The sequence below is a fragment of the Varanus komodoensis genome, unplaced genomic scaffold (assembly GCF_004798865.1).
Source record: "Varanus komodoensis strain SLA01 unplaced genomic scaffold, ASM479886v1 scaffold54, whole genome shotgun sequence".
NCBI lineage: Eukaryota > Metazoa > Chordata > Lepidosauria > Squamata > Varanidae > Varanus > Varanus komodoensis.
Genome location: NW_025336142.1, coordinates 224,733 through 243,392, shown reverse-complemented (window position 1 = coordinate 243,392; position 18,660 = coordinate 224,733).

The window sequence follows — 18,660 nt, the reverse complement described above, 5'->3', positions numbered from 1 at the left end:
GCGCTCAGCACCCTTGGCTGGGAAGAGAGGTTCCCGCATAGCCCTATTCTTAGCTCAGCGGAGGAGGACCGGCTTCTGTCTCCATGCAACGGATCCGGTCTCGGCCAAGGAAGAGCAGGGCGCTCCAGTTGAAACGCTTTCCTTGTAGGTCTTCGACCTGCTCAGACAGTGCCGTGCCTGAGAATGGCAGCATCAGACTGTGTCCCAGCAATAAAATAATTGACCAGTAACACAGACAGAATTTGATTTACAGAATGTACTTAGCGGAGCTGAGTGTGTGTGGATGTGGAATGTATTTTTTTAAAATTTCTATGCTGTACATTTCTCCTGAAGCAAAAATGTGTATTGTGGGGTGGAGTAGGTAGAGCTGTATAGTGTACAGAAATTGGTATAATATTTTCTAGCTGTTTTCAGTGATTTCATTAAACTGCATAACACAGAATAATATTATAAAGTATTAGGAAAAAAGTGAAAGAAGAGAGCTGTGTGTGCCTTTTAATTGCTTTGTTCCTTTGTTATCGCTGCACTAAATGATTTCCAAAGGATAATATGTACTATGTAGCCTGGCTGATTGGGCGGTAACATAATGAAGGGGAAACATGGTCTAAACGGAATGTTATTTAGATTGTATTCTGTTCATGCGGCTGTTTTTTTATTCTCGTGCCCTTGCAGTTTTCCTCTCTCATTGCTAAAACACATGGGCAGTTACACCGCAGAAACACCCGATCCAACTACAACTGTTGGACAGCCCTCGTAGGTTCACACAGGGAAGCGGAGTGCTGTTGGAAAATAATGTGGATCTGAGAATCTGCTTCCGCTGCACAGCTTAGGAAAAGGGGCGACTTGATGCCCACGCAGCATGTCTGAACACCTCAAGCAGGAAGCTGCACAAGCTGCATGCACGGAGGAGCACGTGTCTCTCCTGCAAGGCAGAGGCACAAAATGCATCCGTGGATGTTGCAAGGAAGCTGCTGGACGAGGAAAGTGTGGCTGGCCAATAGGAGAGACCAAACATCCGTGGGGGCTGCGCATGCCCTTCACACAAACAGCAGGAGCCTGGAACCAGGAAGGGAAGCGTTCCGAGTGCCCCAAACGAGGCAGAATGTTAGAAAAGATCAAGCGCATCAGAAATCGGGTTGAGCCTTTGGTCGCAATATAAACTTAACGATGGGACAAAGTTGTCTTGGAGATGATGCTGTTAGGGGTGAAAGAAGGAATAGAATGCAAAAGGCACCCAAAAGGAAGCCCACGCTTTCCATGGAAGGATTATGGAGGGTAGGCAGCGGGGGGGAGACCTGCTCAGTGGTGCTTTTCAACTTTACCAGCAGCCACTGAGGCAGTGAGCATATGGTCACGACAGACAGACCTTCTCTTTATGTTTCTGAGTGGGCATCCAGTATCTTGGTGTACACCTATAAAAGGTTTGTGCATAAAGTGGCCAAGGGAGGCCGCTTTGCTATCGTCCTCTTGCCCACGATAGAAAGAGGCACAGTCAGCTGGAATCGGTGCATGCGGGGTGGTTTTTTGCCTCTCCCGCCAGTTTCACATGCCTCCCCACAGGGAACATGCCTAGGCCCACAGCTTCAACTTATGTGGTCCCTGCATGAAAAATAATGGGAATGGGCACAGTGGCTGGGGATCTTAAGAAAAGTTTATTGCTGTGACCGGCTTCCCAACACACTCCTTTCTTCCATGACGGGGACTTACGTTGACTTGCAAAACCAGCAGCAGTCTTGCAACAGATCTCCTCGAGGAGCGGGGACATCTCCTTCATGTGCTGGGATTAGACCTCAAAGGCCTTCATGGGGCTGGTCTCTGAGGCAAGCCGTGGTGAGTGCCACATCGGGCACCTGGGGGCTCCCTGTGAGCGGCTTCTTGGCACCAGAGATCCGACAGCTCCCCCGATTCTGCACAAGACAATCTGGCACTTGTGGTGACGAGGCAGGATCAAGATGCTGGCACCATCGTGCTTTTCACGCCTGTGTCCTAAATCATCTGCCATGCACACCTTTCAGAGCAGAATGGGCTTTTACCGGGCACTGCATAGCCTCACTTCTGAGAAGCAGGGAAGAGCGTCTGATGGGCGCAGGCTTTCATGATGCAGCTGCCTGCGGGCTGGTGGGCGTGTGACCCAAGACCTGCCTGCTGCCGGTCGCTTGCAAAGCGGAAGGGCTTCAACCCAGCCCGACTACCTGACTGGGGTTCAGCTGCTTCAGTGCAGCCCTCTAGCTGCTGGGGATCAAACGGGCTTTCGTTCACTCTAAACTGGACATGCATTTCTCTGCCAGAGCCCTGGCAGGCAATCAAGGCCCCTGCCCAGAAGCTGAGGAAGAGGGCTGGAGCCACGTCAGGGCCTCAGCAATGCGTAGCGCTGCTGGCAAGCGAAGCTTTTGCGCGAGCACCCCCTCCCACTGTGCCAGCTATCCCAACAACATGAAACGAAAACGGAAGTCCCTGGACAGTGCCATGTCGCACGGGGGGCTTCCATCGGCCATCACCATCCCCTGCGGTGACTTTTTTGGCCATGCCTGAAACGCTCAGTTGGTTGCTGGTTTGATAAGTGGCCCGTGTCCCTTGAATATCTTGCAATACCACCATGCTGCCCCCAGAGCTGCCACTCTGGGCACAGAGCTGACGGGACGAAGTGCCATGGCTGCCTTTCGCAGGGCCAGTGCCAATGGCTTCCTGATGCAGCCAAGGGCGGCCCCCGCCCAGAGGAGCCGCTGTGGCAGCTCCCTCTTTGCAATGCTGCAGAGCCCTCGTCTCGCAGGGACTGGCGGCCAGAAAGGCCGTCCACAGACATGCCCGTCTGGGCTACGATCCATGTGCTTCCGTGCTCTCGCCACCTCTCGGCCGCCGCAGTGGGCCTGAGTGAGGTGGGCACAGGGGTGGTGCTTGCAGGCCGCAGAGCCACTTGCCCCATGGACTGGGTGGGGCGAGCAGCTCTGCAGGGCCCCCAAGGTCAAGCAGCCATCGCCCCACAGATGCCCGAGATGCAGTGCCTGCCTCGGCTGAGTGGGAACAACGGAACAGGCAGGACGCTGTGCTCCCTGTGGTGAGCCCAGCAGGCGGAGGGAGGCGGCTGCACCCATTTCGCCCTGAGTGGTGAGGTCCACCAGAAGCAGCCGTCCAGATTTCCCCAGCCAACGCGCCAGTGAATTTGTGCCAGGAGCCATACAGAGGGCGGGAAGGGAGGCAACCCTGGTGCAGGAGACGAGTTGCCCGGGCTGGAGTAAGACGCAGGTCTGGTCAGAATGCGTGGGAGCAGCATCCCGACGCGACCACAGGCAGCACAGCGGACCACAGACTGTGAACTGAGGAACCCTGATTACTGTCAATATTTTGCTTAATACCAGTGAAAGGACCTTCCAGTTGAGCTCATCTGTGTGGTAGGTTTGAGAGAGACAAAAGTATGTGTTTCCCTGTGCAAAGTATCACAGATGTGTGGAATTCGGGATCACAAAGTGGCACTCACTACTGGCTTAGACAGCTTTCCAAAGGCACCTTCCGCAGGTAGGCCTCTCGACAGCTGAGCTGTTCCACACAAGGCAGCGCCCTTCCAGATAGCTGAACCTTTTATGCGTGAGTGCCAGAAATCCATTCCCTACACTCTTCAGAATTTCCAACAGACTTCTAGCTATTTATTTCCTAGAGTCATTTACTGCTCTGCAGTTAGTGAAATTCCTGAGTGGTTAACAAGAAAATGAAGAAAAATAATCCAACTACTGTACTACTTTTTAACCTTTTTTTGGAGTCACCTTTATTGAAAAATATAAAAATTCTACAAAGCCACAGATATCCAGCACGGAAAAGTTCGTTCAACTGTACAGGCTCGTGTGTAGACACCAGAGTGGCTTGGAGGTCAACAATTCTGCTTCTTCTGTTTGAAACGTTCTGTGCTAGCGGTGCTTTTCATCAACGCAAGCCATTCATGGCCAAGAGGAAATCCAATGTATTATAAAGGAAAACAACAGCATAACTAGTCCTCCCACCCCCTTAACAGTTGTTAAAACTAGCTGTATGATTGTTGTTAAAACTTCTAAAACAGAAGCAGGATCTGGAAATTAAGTGTGTTCTAATTAATGCTGCTCACCAGCTAACAGACATGGCTTATACTGCTGTGAATTTTCTCCATGGGGATTGTAGAAACAAGCCATGTGAAAATGCAACACACCAAAGCAGCATGCCAGAAGCTCGTAAATTTCAAATTCAGCTGCCTGTGTGTCTAATTTTGGGCAATGGAGGGATGGCTACAAAAACAGAGCACTCCTCTGAAGCTCACTGTCTGTGCTGGCAAGTTCTAGGCCGCTGGGAAACAAACCAGCCAGACTTGCAACTGCCAGAAGTGTAGTCAGCTTTTGTTTTCAGTATTCTGAGCACCAAAAGAAAACCAAGTACCCCACGTATGGGAAGGCGGTGTTCGTTTTGCCCTTCTCATCAGCATGCGGCAGGCTTGGTCTATATTAAAGTTGTTGGATGCTCCAAGGTAATTCGCTTCTTGGATTTCAGGAGCAGACCCTTCCAAATGCAACCAGCTCAAATCCCCTGCTTGAAGCAGCTCCCTGTTAATGTCAGCAGGAGGCTGCGCACACCTCTGAGTGCCTCTGCCCAGCTGGCTGTCTCCACGAAGGAGAACAGTGGCTCCACGAGCAGAAAGGACCTTTTGTGTGCATCTATAAAAAACTGTAGTCAAAACACTGGGCATGGGCGCAAGTTCCTCCCTTGCCCTTAAACCAAACCAGGCCGCGCAAGCTGAGCCGAGCAGCGCACCTCCTGCAGCCCGAGGGCTTCCTTCTGAGGCGGGGAGGCAGCCTCCCGCATTCCAGTTGGGACTGCTCAGATAGTGAGATGCGGGTTTTTAAGCAAGGAGAGAACGAACATCGGAAATAATCACCAAGGCACAATTTGACCAAGTAAAGAGCCCCTGAGACTCTGGGCTGGGTTTAAACCATTCCCTTTCTCTACAGAAATGAAAAGATTAAGGAAAATATAATACAGCATATTTGATAGGAAATATATTTACAGGAAATACACTGCTTGAGTACATAGAGTTTTTATCCATCTTTTTTTTAAAGTCCTTTAAAGTGTTAATGCAAAGACTGGTCCATTTGTAATTATTAGCAAGCAAACCTCTAAAGACTTCACTAAGCTTAAAACATATGCAAATATACCTTTGCAGTATTGCTACAATTTAGAGCAGCTACATTCTAAACATCCGTATGAATGCTAAATAAATGATGCAATTTTACATATACTAAAGAACTGAAACTGCAACTATAATATACAAAACAAAAATGTTTACTATGAAGATTGTAATTTAAAGCCATTTCCATTCAAGCGTGTTGGCAGATTGTAGATGGCAATACGACAAGAAATGTGAGCAAACAATCTTGAGTGATTTCTCCAAAACAAAGTTTAAAATATCCAACCCTGGATCATACGAACGTTGACTCCTCCAATAAAAATGTCATTTCCTGAATCGCCTATTTCATGATAAGTGTGTCAACTGATTGTTTCCTATGAACATGAAGGGGATGGTGGATGATGGTTTGGGTGGTGGGAAAAGACGCTGAGGCCTGCGATCCAGTTTGTCCGTGCTCATTGTGTGTGAATAAACGACCCGGGCCCAGACTGAGGACGCCTGACACGTGATGCAGCCAGCATCCATCCAGCACGCACCGGAGAGGAATCACACTGTGTGTGCATTAGCCGCACATGTGGCGCTCGCTCTGTCTCGCTCTCACCGAATTCTGATTCCTTAGGAACTCACTAGTAGCTTGTACTACAAGGAAACTTTCATTAAGCTATCTGGGGTGGGGGGGAGGAGAAGGCGAAAAGGGTTCCCGTGGGCCGCATGCCGAAGAGGAAGCTGAAGATGCAAAACATTCATACGAGACAACGGCTGAGGCATCAGATTGGACAGCATTGCCTCTGTGCATAAAAATCCATGCCATGTGATTTATGCCTTTCTCTGAAACATTTGTTTTTGCAAACTATCTGGGCTATTTTTCTGGAATCGGTTACTATAAAACATAGAAGGATGGAATCATTGCGCATTAAGTTATTAATAGAATCAGCTCCCCCCCCCCTTTAAAAAGCAGTAAACTTGCCAATATCAAAAACGTCTGCAGTTTTCAATGCTGCGTCTCAAAGTGCGGGCAGAGCTTGTCCTCCGGCACTCTCTGCCGCTGCCATGGCCGTGTGCCTGCGGGGGCCCTGCTTCCCGGGTCCTTTGCTGCCAGAGCTGGGGGAGCGAGAGCAGCCGCCCGCAAGGGGCAGAGGCGGAGCTGCGCCACGGGCCGCCTCGCAGCCTGCAGAGAGGCCGGCCCCACCTGCGCACATGCTCCTCTGCAGTGCCCCCTTCGCAATTCAAAGTCTAAACCAGTTGATGGGGCGCATGGGCAGAAATCCACGTTATTTTATTCCAAAGCTTAGCTTTTATACTCCTTGGGCAGACTTTAAAAGGCACCCTCCTCCCAACCAGTAGCGGTTTGCACAAGGGCTACGTGAAGGAAGATTAAACCACCACTGCGTCTAATCCTGTTTTGCAGGGACTGGGAAATAGGGCGTGTGGTAGAAGATGCTAATTACAGCTCAGGGAGGCATGGACAAGAGGTCTCCTTTTGGGGCATGGTAGAAAAGGCGCTCTGAGAGTGGCAGTCAGTGACTCTGGAATTCTGTAAGTGCTTCGGCCAGAAGGTCCTGAGTTGAGCAGCTCGCTCCAAAGCTGCCGAAGTCAAGTGCTGAGCCGGTGGGAATGTGCGTAGCCGCTGTCACTGGAGCTGCCCTGCAAGCTTTCCTCGGCGTCACTGGCACTCCCGCTACTGTCCACCTCGGCCGGTGTGAATTCAATGCCTTCGATGTCGACCTCTGCATTGAAACAGGACAGGCAGGCGCATCAGCCAACCGTGCCCCTGGCAGGCCGCAGGCCCTGCGCCGTGCGCACTCGGAGCGCTCCGCAGCAGGTGCAGCCGCGCCCCCCCCAGCCCCCCGCTGTGCTGTGGGGGGGGGCAGCGTGCGTGTGCTGGGGCCAGGAGGGCAGCGCCTGCCCAAGGGTCTGCAGCACATCCATGGGTGGGGGGAGGGTCGGCATCTTGGCCACGGCCCTGAGCGTGCAGGACTGTGTGCCCCTTTTCTCGGGGGGGGGGGGGCGGAGAGCAACATGGGTGCCCTGCGATCTTGCTACTTCCTGCTCTTTCTCTAATATGACAACATTTAACTTTTCACTGTTGTGTCAGGTGCTTTAAACACGTTTCCAGACGTCATCTAAGCCGACGTTCTCCAGCTGACCCAGACCAAAGCACACTTCCGCGTCCCGACCTGCAGCTGGGAACTCCCCTTTCATCAGTTAAACTCTTCTAAGAAAGAATACTGTCTGCTCCCTTCCATTGTTTCACAAGATTTTGCCTACTTAGCAGGAACTATTTCACTTATAAGACTATTTTGGCAGCTATGTTTTGAATTGCATTTATGGCTGGTGTTGGTGACCTATGTATTCAGTCTTTTGGACTCCAGGTGTAACACCGCTGGACAACCAGCGGAAGACGTATGCTTTTCCTAGGAGTTAAGACAGAGGAACCTGGACTCCACCTACCTTGCTCAGAATCTGTCGATATCGTCGATCCGAGGCTATCTGTCCGAATGCGTTCCAGGCCCTGCATGGAAAGCTGCTCCAACCTGCGCTTGAGGTACCGATGTTCCCGCTGCAGTTGCTCTTTAATATTTAGAGCTTTTCGGTCCTGTTCTTCCAATTTCTAGGAAGTTAGCAGAACCCATCTATTTAGCAATAAAAATAGTCTTCTAGGTGCTCTGATTAGCCCCGCATCATAAACATGCAATAGCACAAAGGTCTGTAGGGTGGAGAACGTCTGTGGACTGCAGTCTCTCGATTTCTAATTTATGCACACCAACAGAGAAAATGGAGAATTTTATAAAGTCCTGTTCATATTGCAAGTGCAGGGACACACTGAACTGTCAGAACAGTAGCCAGAATGGACGTCTCCCTCCATATGTGCATGGCCATGTGCTCGGCAGCATTCCTAGACTGTCTGCCTTGGTGCTGCTGCCAGATGCATCTGTGCACCAAGGCCTGGCGGGTGTCTGCCCGCATCCCCAACCTGCCTCAAGTGGAGGCTGAAGGGAGGCTGGCGTGTGCTGCTCTGCCCCCAGGCGCCAGCAGCTGCCCCAGGCCACAGGGCCTGCAGGCGCACCCTGGTGGGAACCTGCCGCTGCTCGGGGCAGCTGGTGGCAGTGTCTCACACGTCCCCGGGAGGAAGCTTCCTCGGGGGCCTTCCTGGCTCCTGCTCCCCCACCACTTCCACCCTCTGCTCTAGTCCTGCCCGTGGAGGAGACAGAGAGCCGCTCTGCTCCCTCTTTGCATGGCAGCTTGGGCATCCAAGGCCACCGCCACATCTCCCCCTCAACTTCTCCCCCCAAGCCAGAAGCACCCGGTTCTCTCTGCCCTCCTGATGGGACTCGTCTTCTGGCCCACCCACGTCCCTGGCTATTCTCCACTGGGTGCTCCCACCGCCAATGCCCTTTGCAAGGGTGGCCCCAAGAACCGGAAACAGCACCGCAACTGCGCCCTGACTTCCCAGGACCTGGACACGGGGCGCCTCCTGTTCATCACATCCAACACCGCTCTTGCTTTGAAAGCAGCTGTCACTCTCTGCCAGCTCACGTGCAGCCCGGGAGCTGAGAAGTCACCCAGCCCCTTCTTACACGCACTGCTGCCAATCCAGAACTCCTCTCATGCCTTTCCTTTTTCCTTTGCAGCCATAAAAGACAGAAGCAAAATTCCGAAGAATCCACATTCTTAGTGTCGGCCTAATGCCCCATCCTGTCAAAGCTTTTCTGGATCCTGATTGCCCTTGACGGTGTCGGCCATCACACTAAGCTTTGCATCCCATCCGATGAGCAGCCCCATCAGCTCCCGTCCAGGCCCTGCGGCACCACCTCCGAGCTCCCTGCAGGCTGGTGCGGAGCAGCTGAGGAGCTCCCAGCAAGCACAGTCACTCAGCCTGTCGCCAACTCACCCTGCCCAACACGCGTTTGGCCATCTTGCGGCAAGGCTATCTTGGGAAAGCTTGCCCCGTGCTTTGCTGCAGTCAAGAGATACTATGTCCACTGTGTTCTCATGATTTTACCAGACAAGACACGCACGCGTGCGCACCCCCCCACACACCCCGGGTGGGGGGGCTGGCATGACCAAGTCCACACACACACGCTGGCCCTTAAGCAATCGCTGCATTCGCAAGACACTCCCAGGCTGCCCACTGAATAGCCCAGTCCAGAGCTCTGCCTGGCATGTACCTGATCTTCTGCTTCTTGCGTCTTTTCCACCCACTGGAAAATGGGGACAGAAGTTGCCTGTCTCCTGTCTTCTGGCACCTCAGCTAAGATTTTTCAAAGACTGAAAACTGCAGCTCTGAAATAATATCCACAAGCCTTTTAAGCACTTTGAGGCGTATTTCATTTGTCCCAGGAGACTTGAACTGCTTTAAAGCAGCTTGTGTTTTCTTTGTGTCATTTGTTCTGTTTGTCCCAGGATGAAGCCAATTCCCCTTGTGAAAGAGACTGGAGTGAAACGGGAGCCGCTGGTTCTGCCTCCTCTCCATCCCCTGCTCCTGTTCTCATGAGAGCACCAAGCCTTTCTTGCCTCCTTGCTCCTAACACAGCCACTTTTCGTATGCGGTATGACCCTATCCCTAATCCAGACTGCCCATTAGTATCTTGGCATCTCCACACATAAGCTTTTACTTGTGTTTAGTTAACAGATAAATATTAAAAAGTTGCAAAATTGCACCTTTTTTTGTTTTGTTCCTAAGAAGTGTGTTTCTTCAGGCCAAAACACCGCACACATACACACAAGTAAATGCATTTCAGTCCCCTACATGTCTCCGATTCCTTCTTCCATGTTTGTCTGCCTTGTTTTGTGGCCTAGAGTTCCACCCCATGTGGCTGCTGCATTACGTACTGTTGAAGGAAGTGTACAGCTCTCCTCTCATTTGTGAGAAGCTGGAAGGAGAGAGACTTGGCAGCTCTGTGACATGCCAGGGTGCACTCATGGCCGAAACAACCTACTTTGACATCTCAGGTGTGCCTCTTTGGAGTTGGGAAAAGTTTCTCTCTCTTTCAGAGGAACCCAGAGTTGTTCCCCCATCCTTTTAGCTCTTTCCTGTTTGCTCACACTAAGAAAGGCTTTCAGTGCTTTCTGAGAGTGTTAATCTGAAAAATAAGCCCAGAATAGCTTAGTCTCCTTTATTTGAAAAGTACACCTGGGCATATGTTTCAAAAATAGCTCAAATATTAATGTGTATCAAGGCTGCTCAAGAAATCTGAGAAGGATAAAAGCCCTGGATGTGTTTCACCCAATATGGAAATGACTGGCAAGCATCCATGCTCTCCTAATCAACACACGGGGTCCCTAAGTCCGACAGGCTCACTTGTGGCTGCCAGCCCTCCACCCAACCTGCTCCATCTCGGGCCACAGTCGGCACCAGCACCTGCTAACCAGAATTAGCCTTAAAAACAAAAACAAGGCACGTCACCCGCCTGCACAGTTTGGTTTAAAGTTCCACTGCAAAAAAACTGAAAGCCACCAAGAGGAACAGTTGTTGTTTTTTTTAAATTTGGCTTCACAAGAAACACATCCAATACTCCAAGCACTCTCAGTCTAAATTTTCTTTCAAGTGAAACACATGCGCTTCGATCCAATGTGTCAAACGATCGGCAGAGGTGAGAGTAGCAGGCACTGCTGCAGGTACAGAATGGCTCACGACCGTCGCTGCTGCGCTGGCACCGATTCTTAGGCTGGCCCACTCCCACCCTGGCATCACGCGATCCCGATTTAGCAGAGGCAAACACACCAGCGTGAGGCGGAAGAGCAAACCGGTTGGAAAATGTGCCCTGCACCCTGGAGCGGAATGTTCCACCTGAAGCAGAACGACCAACTTAGCTAGGCCAGGTGTGGGAGCCGTGCTTAAATGAAGGATTCGGAATGCCTGTTCCGATCAAAATCAAAACGCACTCTTTTTTTACCTTAATATGCATCTTCGCTCTTTTCAGCAGGCTGAGTGTGGTGTGCCTGTGGGTATCTGCTCCCAAAGGAACAAGCTGTTTTAGCTCTTCTAAATATAGCCGGAGTTTTGCCCGTCTGAAATTATTAAAAACCAGACTGTTGTTACAATCAATGAAAGTAACATTCAAATCTAGCATGTGTTCAAGATTTCTGCACAATACTGACTTGAAATAAATGAAACATTCTGCACAATTCTATAATATGATAATGCAAAGATATTTTATTTCTTTATAGGAACAAAGGGGACTAGAAGCCGGCATACCATGTCACTGATTTCCTTTCAGGACTTCCCAGTACATTTGAGTGCGATACATTTATTTATCGTAACATTTATATGCTGGGTTAATCATTCAAATATTGAAGGCAGCTAGTACAATATTAAAGACTAAACAAAACATCACATTTACCAAAACATTCCTCGACGTTCAACTTTCAGGCTGCAAGAAGCCAAACTGGCGCCATCTGTGCCCAAACGGGTGGCATGAATGGGCATGCACGAGGCCTGACATTTGCAGACAAATTTAAAAATTCAGGGGGAAAAGCAGCTAAGAAAAGCCCAGTCAGCATGTTCAGCAGCCAAAGAAGGCTGGTTCAGGAGAGGGGGAATATGACACGGAGTGCCAGAGATGTTCAGCCAGTCTTCCGTATGGCACTATGCTGGTTCCTCCCATCTGTGCAATACTGCGGAACGGCCTCATCCCAAAAAGGAAATTTCAGCAGAGATTGGTTTCGAAAAGGAGGACCCAGGCAAACAGAGTTTGGAAGGGGTTTGTTTGTTTTGTAAAGAATGCACCTCTCTAAGAGATGTTGTGAAGCTCCGCTATTCCAGCTTTGAGGGAACAGCATTCCTGAGCCGGGACAGTCACGCCGAAGGTCTTATCCTGCATGGCCTCCAACCCCATCTCGGAAAACAAGGGGCGGGATACGGAAAAGGACCCTGGATTAATGGGCAGCCCTTCATGCAGCCCAGCTCAGCCCTACTCATCAGCTTTATATCCCGCCATTTTTGCTTCCAAGGAACGCAAGACGGCTCGCAGAACCCTCCTGCTCCTCTCAGGCTTCAGATGCAGGAACTTCCAAGTTTGACATTGTGCTCTGAGTAGAGTCCAATATGCGGACAGCAGCTTGCGAATGGTTGCTCAGATCTGCCCACAAACTCCCTCGAAGCCTGCATGCATTTGGACACACCGCAGGAAGAGGCATGGGCCCACATTAAGCTTGGCTCGATTTCCAGTGAGGCAAACCTCACTGGGCCTGGTTTGCACCTGAAATGAACTGCTGAGTCGGAGGGGAAATGAGCTGCTCCCACCCACGCCAAAAGCGCACTTTGCGTCTAAGCTGGATCAAGTCCGTTACTGCTACTTACCTATGCTTTTCTAGTTCATTATGTGAGGACCTATGAAAAACAGAAAATTTAATACTTTAGAATATTATTTGCTAAAAGAAACTCTGAAATCTAAACAGAAGAAAGCATTTTCAACCTGGCTCATGTCAGGAATTTCTGTATTCAAACTTTTGGGGCACTTATTTTAATATTCCTAACATACTTTGTGCATCTTATTTTCCCCATTTTTTAAGCTAGAATCAACTTAACTGATTTTGAAGTTCCTCTTTGTATGAAGTCAAAGAGACTGTACAAAAAGTTAGCTAAGGAGAAAAATGGGAAAATACTTATAGGGCCAAAGCTTACAAGCAGCGTAAGCGGGTTGTGGCATAAGCCCAGGCACATTTGGACTGGCTGATCGGGGGTGCCTTTCAACGCCTGCAGTGCCAGCAGATGACGTGCCGCAGCAGCAGCACCTGACACACGCTGGCACTGGTGCAGTGGCACGTCTACGCCGGCGTGCTGGGAGCGCCTGCTATCCTTCCTCTGTGCAGAACTGGGCAAGGTCTGAAGGAGGGCTGGGGAGGAACTTGTCTGCAGCAGAGCTGCTGAGCCTTGGCAAGTCACACAACAGGCAGGGATGCAACACCCGCAGCCTTGCCAAGCAGGGAGAGGCAGTGGTGCAAGGAGCAGGCCTTCTTAGATTTCTGCTGAAGCCCCAGGCAGGAGCGGCTGCCAGGGCCCTGCCTGAGCCAGAGGCGCGCTCACCACCCACCATCCATTTGTCTTCGGCCACCCCTTTCCTCCACTTCGTGCTTAGCCATTCTCTGCTTGTGCCCTGGCCTCTTCCCTGCCTTCGGGTCCGTGCGGCGTCTTTCAGGCATCCCCCTTTCCTAGCCAGCACTTGCAAGCCTTCCGTTCTGCGAACAATGGTGTGGTTGTCCTGCCGAGAGATCCGGTGAGCTTCCGCATCCCGCTGCCCTGCTTTGATGGCTTCCTCTTTCCTTCCCTCCCAGCGGCACTTCTGCCCCTCGGCTTCCTGACACCCACAGCTTGGCTCTCCAGGCCTGCCCATGTAGCCCCTGACACCAGGTGAGCACAGCATCATTCAGCTCATGCGCATCTCACTTTGGCCAAGGAGATGCTGCCTGGCCATGCTCATTTCCCCTCATATGGGGTCTCTGCAGGCATCCTAAGGCCTCATGGGGGTCCCACCGAGGCAAGCACAAGGCTCCGTGGCCACCGACCCTGCGACTGCAGCAGCCACCCACTCCGCCAGCGTGTTACTGCTCCGGCACTCACTCAGGCTGCCGTTCTGGTTCTCGCAAGCACCAGCAGCCTCGACAGCAAAAAGCTGGAAACTACTTCAGCATGTCCTCTTCTGAACTTTATTGCACACTTCAATCTCTGCAGGCCTTAATCAATTTATAAAACAATCCCTGCCATCACATAAAGCACAACTTTAATACGCCGTAATATTAGTTGTCCATTCCAGAACGAATTCTGGCTGTTTGTACCTTGCATTGGGTTCCCAGGAAAAAAACAGGAATTTTGCTCATGTGCTGCCCGCCCGGCTGCCCCTCGGTCTCCTTGCCTGAGGGGCCAGAGGTGGCCTAAGAGCTGATGTTGATGACACCCAGGATGGGAATTCTGGGGGTCTCAACTTCCGTGCTGGGGTTGCAAGTCTGGAGCAGCTCAAAGCCTCACAGATGCCAGGCTACTTGTGGGTGCCTCTCAGTCTATCACTGGCCCAGCGCAAGTAGCAAAGCACGCCTGACTCGGTTTCCTCCTTGTACGAACCACAACAGGGACCTGAAAGTGACGCAGGCGACACCTGTCCCAAGCAGATCTCCCTCCGCTGAGGCTCCTGCCACTCCGGGGAGCGTGGAGCTGCCTGGGGTGACTGTCAGGGCTGCTCACAACAGGGAGCTCCTTCGAGCGTATCCAGGCAGGGGGCAATGAGGCAGAGGACGATGGCCAGGACGGAGGATGGGGGACGGCCTGCACCAACCCCAAGCAGGCACGGGTTGCAGCCATCATCAAGCCCACTCCGTGGCCATGACAGCAGCGAGGAGGAAGCTTGGCATCTTCTCCGGCTCGTTTCAGCTGAACTTTTCCGAGTGGTTCAAGACCGGCTGTAACACGGGCCGAGAGAGCAATGGAAGCTGCTGGTTAACCTGCACGGCGCCTCGAAGGCGGGCTTGCCTGCACCTGCCGCGCCACCACTCGCAGTTACGGCATTCCTATTGGCAGGAGGGTCCGACCATGCAGCCAAAGGGCTCAGCCAAGCCTGCTTAGCCACCTGTGTGCTTGACCTTTGCCCTTTGCAGCTTATTACTTCTCACAGGGAGGGAACACCTGACCAGGTCTAGGAAGCCGTAAATTCCTCCCCGAGCCCAAGGGGTGGGACTAACCTCTTTAAAAGATACCTCAAATAGGGCCACTCCAGAAAAAGCCTCTCCTTCGCCCAGAAAATGTTAACAAAGTTAGGCCTGCAGCCAACATCCTCTCCCCCCGCACGATGTGCGTGTGTGCTAGCCAATTTCAGCCCTTTGAATGGAACAGCCCATATCTGTTTCCGTCAGGCTTCGGGCTGCGTTGTCCCATGAGTCGTCTTCTGCCACGCACACAGGAGCAGTGCTGGCTGCCCCACGGATCCTCTCGGGTCTCTCAGTGGCCTCTGACACCATCAACCGCCGTTTCCTTGTGGAGAGGCCGAGTCTGCAGCTGGAGGCACTGCAGCAGTTTCAGGTGGACGACTCAAAGGGCCATCCTAGGAGGTCGCTGCCCTGACCCATGGCAATCGTGGCATGAAGGCCTTTAGGCTCCTCCTGGCCCTCACGCTGATTAATACCTGCATGCAACTCCTGGGGAAGGTTATCCCAAGATGTGGGCTGAGGACTCACCAATATTTACTTTTATTTACAATACGTCCACATTGCTCCACATCTAAACAGATTCCAGAATGGTGAACAGAGAAAGATAAAATAGAAAATGCCATGTATTTTAAAACAGGATAGGAATAAAAGTGGTGGCTATTCAACCTGGGAAGGCTTGTTAAAGTAACCAGCAGGTCCAGAAACAGGGAAATATCGACGCCTGCCTGTCAAGCGGAGGCTTCCAGATGCAGGGAGGCCACCCAGAGATGCCGTTCCAGTCCGATTCCAGTCAAGTCACGGGGTGCTGTGGAAGCCCCAGGAGTGCCTCATCGGGGGGCCTTTGTGACTGGGAGGCTTGGTAAGGTGGGGGGAGGCTCTCTCGGGTGCCCCGGTCCCAAGCTGCTTTGGGCTTTATGGACTAGAAGCAAGACCTCAAACCGGATCTAGCAGCAAGCCAGTGCAGCAGAAGGCAGCTCATGCGGACAGGGCAGCTCCTCAGACCTGCCCAGCCACTGCGTTCAGCACAACGCAGATGCTGGAAGAGGCCAAGCCTGGCCAGGGCAGGTCTGTGGTCTTCTGTGTCCAGATAGGCCACAATCGATCCTTTTCCTTCTCCCTTGCTCCTTGCAGCTGGCTCCCTCTGAGGCACATAACCTTTCCGTTCCTCAGAGGTTATGTCGTTGAATGGCTCAAAACTAGCAGAAAGCGCCACCCTTTTCCTACACTGCTTGCTGCAGAGGCACCGAAATAGCGGCAGACAGAGTGCTGCCTACCCCACTTCTACGCCCAGGAGCAGCCGGGACAGGAGACTTTCAGCTGCCTCAGCTCAAAGGAAAGCTCCTCCTCCCTTCAACCTTAAGCTTCTGGGGGCAAAGTGAGCTGTGTGTTTCCGCGAGTTCCAGTCATGGCTGCTGCAGGAGGAAGACAAGGCCGCTTGTGCAAACGCTTCACCCCACCCCTCCAGGCCCGGTTTGGGCGATTCCCAACGCGTCGGACCTCGCTGTCCACCTTCCTCCAGCTTATGGTTAGCCGTTTCCTTTAACCGCGTCTGTTTCCATGCCTTTCACAGAAGCCTGATGTGCTCACACTGAGCAGGGAGACCTTCCTGCATTACTTTTTCAACTGCTGCATGTGTGTGCATTGCCCTGTTAATTAAAAACACAAATAAAAGCCAACATAAAAAAGCCAGGGAGAAAAACTGGTGCCCAGTCACTCAAGCCCTCTGTGCTGGCTCTCTGCCTGCCCGTTTCCATTTCAGCTCAATGCTTCACTTTCTGTGGTTAGAAAGACGCATCCCATGTTTATATCTTAACCCTCAAGCCTTCCCTTAGTGCTGGTTAAGTCAAGTTTATTTGTGAAATACAGTTTCTATCCATCCTTGGGCTGCTCAGCTTCTTTGCTATCCCAACCCTTTAGGATGTGCAACGACAGACCCTGATGGGGTATTTGGATATAACCAGTTCAAAGAAGGGGAAAAAAATGCAGGTTTCAGAAAATCAGATGGCGGGATTTTCCCTAGCCCTGTGCTGCCTCGGTGGGTCATGGCAAACACAGGGCCCCAATCCTGTATTTCCCTGTAACATTCACTGCTCTTAGTGTTTCTTTCCCCCAGGAACAGAAAACCAGGAAATAAGCTTGTATTTCCCTGGCCTATTTCACTTCCTCTGCAAATGCCAGCACAGGCAGTTTTTGTCTGTCCCCCAGATGAGTTCTAGAACTGTAAACATTAGCAAAGGAGACTCAGCTAGCACAGGAAGAATTAACCGCACATACCCGATTATTTTTCTGAAATGTGTTAAATGTGGCCCTGACTGACGAGAGAGCCATGCACATTTCTCCATCTAATTTCCCATTTGCAATTCTAAATGACATTTGAGTGTGACAGCCACACAGGGTTACACCAACAATATTTATTTTTCTTCTCTTCCCACAGTCCTGCTCCTGGCTCTGCTCTTATTAGGAGCGTGATAAGAAAAGAAGTGTTTCCTTTGCTACTTTCAGACTATCTATTGCTGCTCCTCTAATCTCAGAGAACAGGTGGGTTAGTCCACCCATGGTGAGGCTCAGAGGATCCTGGATGGGGAATAAGTGCACACAACTATTTCCCAACGGATGGAACTCTGGCTGCAGAGAGAAGAGCATGTTTTCTGTATGTGGTTCTAAAACGCAGCCGGCTGGATTCCCTGCTGGAGAACATGGGGGCCTCTTGCATTCACCTGTCAATGAGAGGGGACCCCCCTGCGGGGAATGCGGCCTGAACTGCCTTCTGCACAAAGTGGGGGCAACATGCACATAAACTTCCCTGGATGTGAACATACACAAACAACACGATCACATTGCCGATTTCTTATGGAAACACACAAGTAAAATAAATGTTTTTAGATACTGTGTAATGTAATCTAAAGTAAATCCAGATGTGAGACTCTCCACCTTGTTGAGAATGAGGAGTCCTCATCCCCCCCAAGGATGAAATAATGGCCTTGCAACGCACTTACCTGGGTGTAAATCAGTGCACAGAGAACTATTTCACGCTGCAGGTAAAATACTTCCTGCATGCAGCTGACTCAGAATGAGCCTTGCCCAGAGAGCCTCGACTATTAGGTGATACAAAATGAAATAAACAAACTGAAGCAAGGCTACATTTAAACCACCACCACACAACTGGGATCTTCATCGTATCTAAGGCTATTATCAGAACTTGAGTCCACCAGTCTTCTCCACTGTCCAAAGCAAGATTCCCCACTCATCCTTCGACCGACAGAAAAAAAGGGCCATGCTCTTTGACTTCAATTTCTGCAACTGCAGAGAAGCGGCACAAGCTAAGGGAGGCGCCCTGCTGCGCTTGGGCTCGAGGTGCAAGCCCTGCCTGCTTCCCCACCGCCCGGACTCCCAGAGGCTTCCGCTCAACTGCCGCGGGGAAAAGGGGCCCTGGGCCCGGCCGGTCTTTGGGCCGATCCGGCGGAGGGGCTCTGGCGGCCCTAACGACATGCCAAGCATTGCAACACAGATACATAGCGAAGCCTCACAGGCGTCGGTGGCGGCAACAGCCAAGACGAGGAACCGCGCCGGATCCGCCTCTGAACGGCTGCGCGGCGCTTCCCCCGGGCACCGCGAGGCCCGAAAGCCCGCAGCTCCTCCGGCTCCGGGGGCTCGAGCCCCGCCGCGCGGACACCTCCTGCAGGGAAACGGAGGCGCGGGCCGCGGCCTCGACGAGGGGAGGGCGCGGGCCGCTTCCTCCGGCCCGGGGCTCGGGCAAGCGGCCGCCAGGAAGATCCGGGCCGCCCAGTGGCCAACGCCCGCGCGGCGGCGGCGGCGGGCGGGCGGGCGAGCTCCGGGGCCGGGCTGCGCGAGGCCCGCCGGGCGACCCGCGCCAGGCC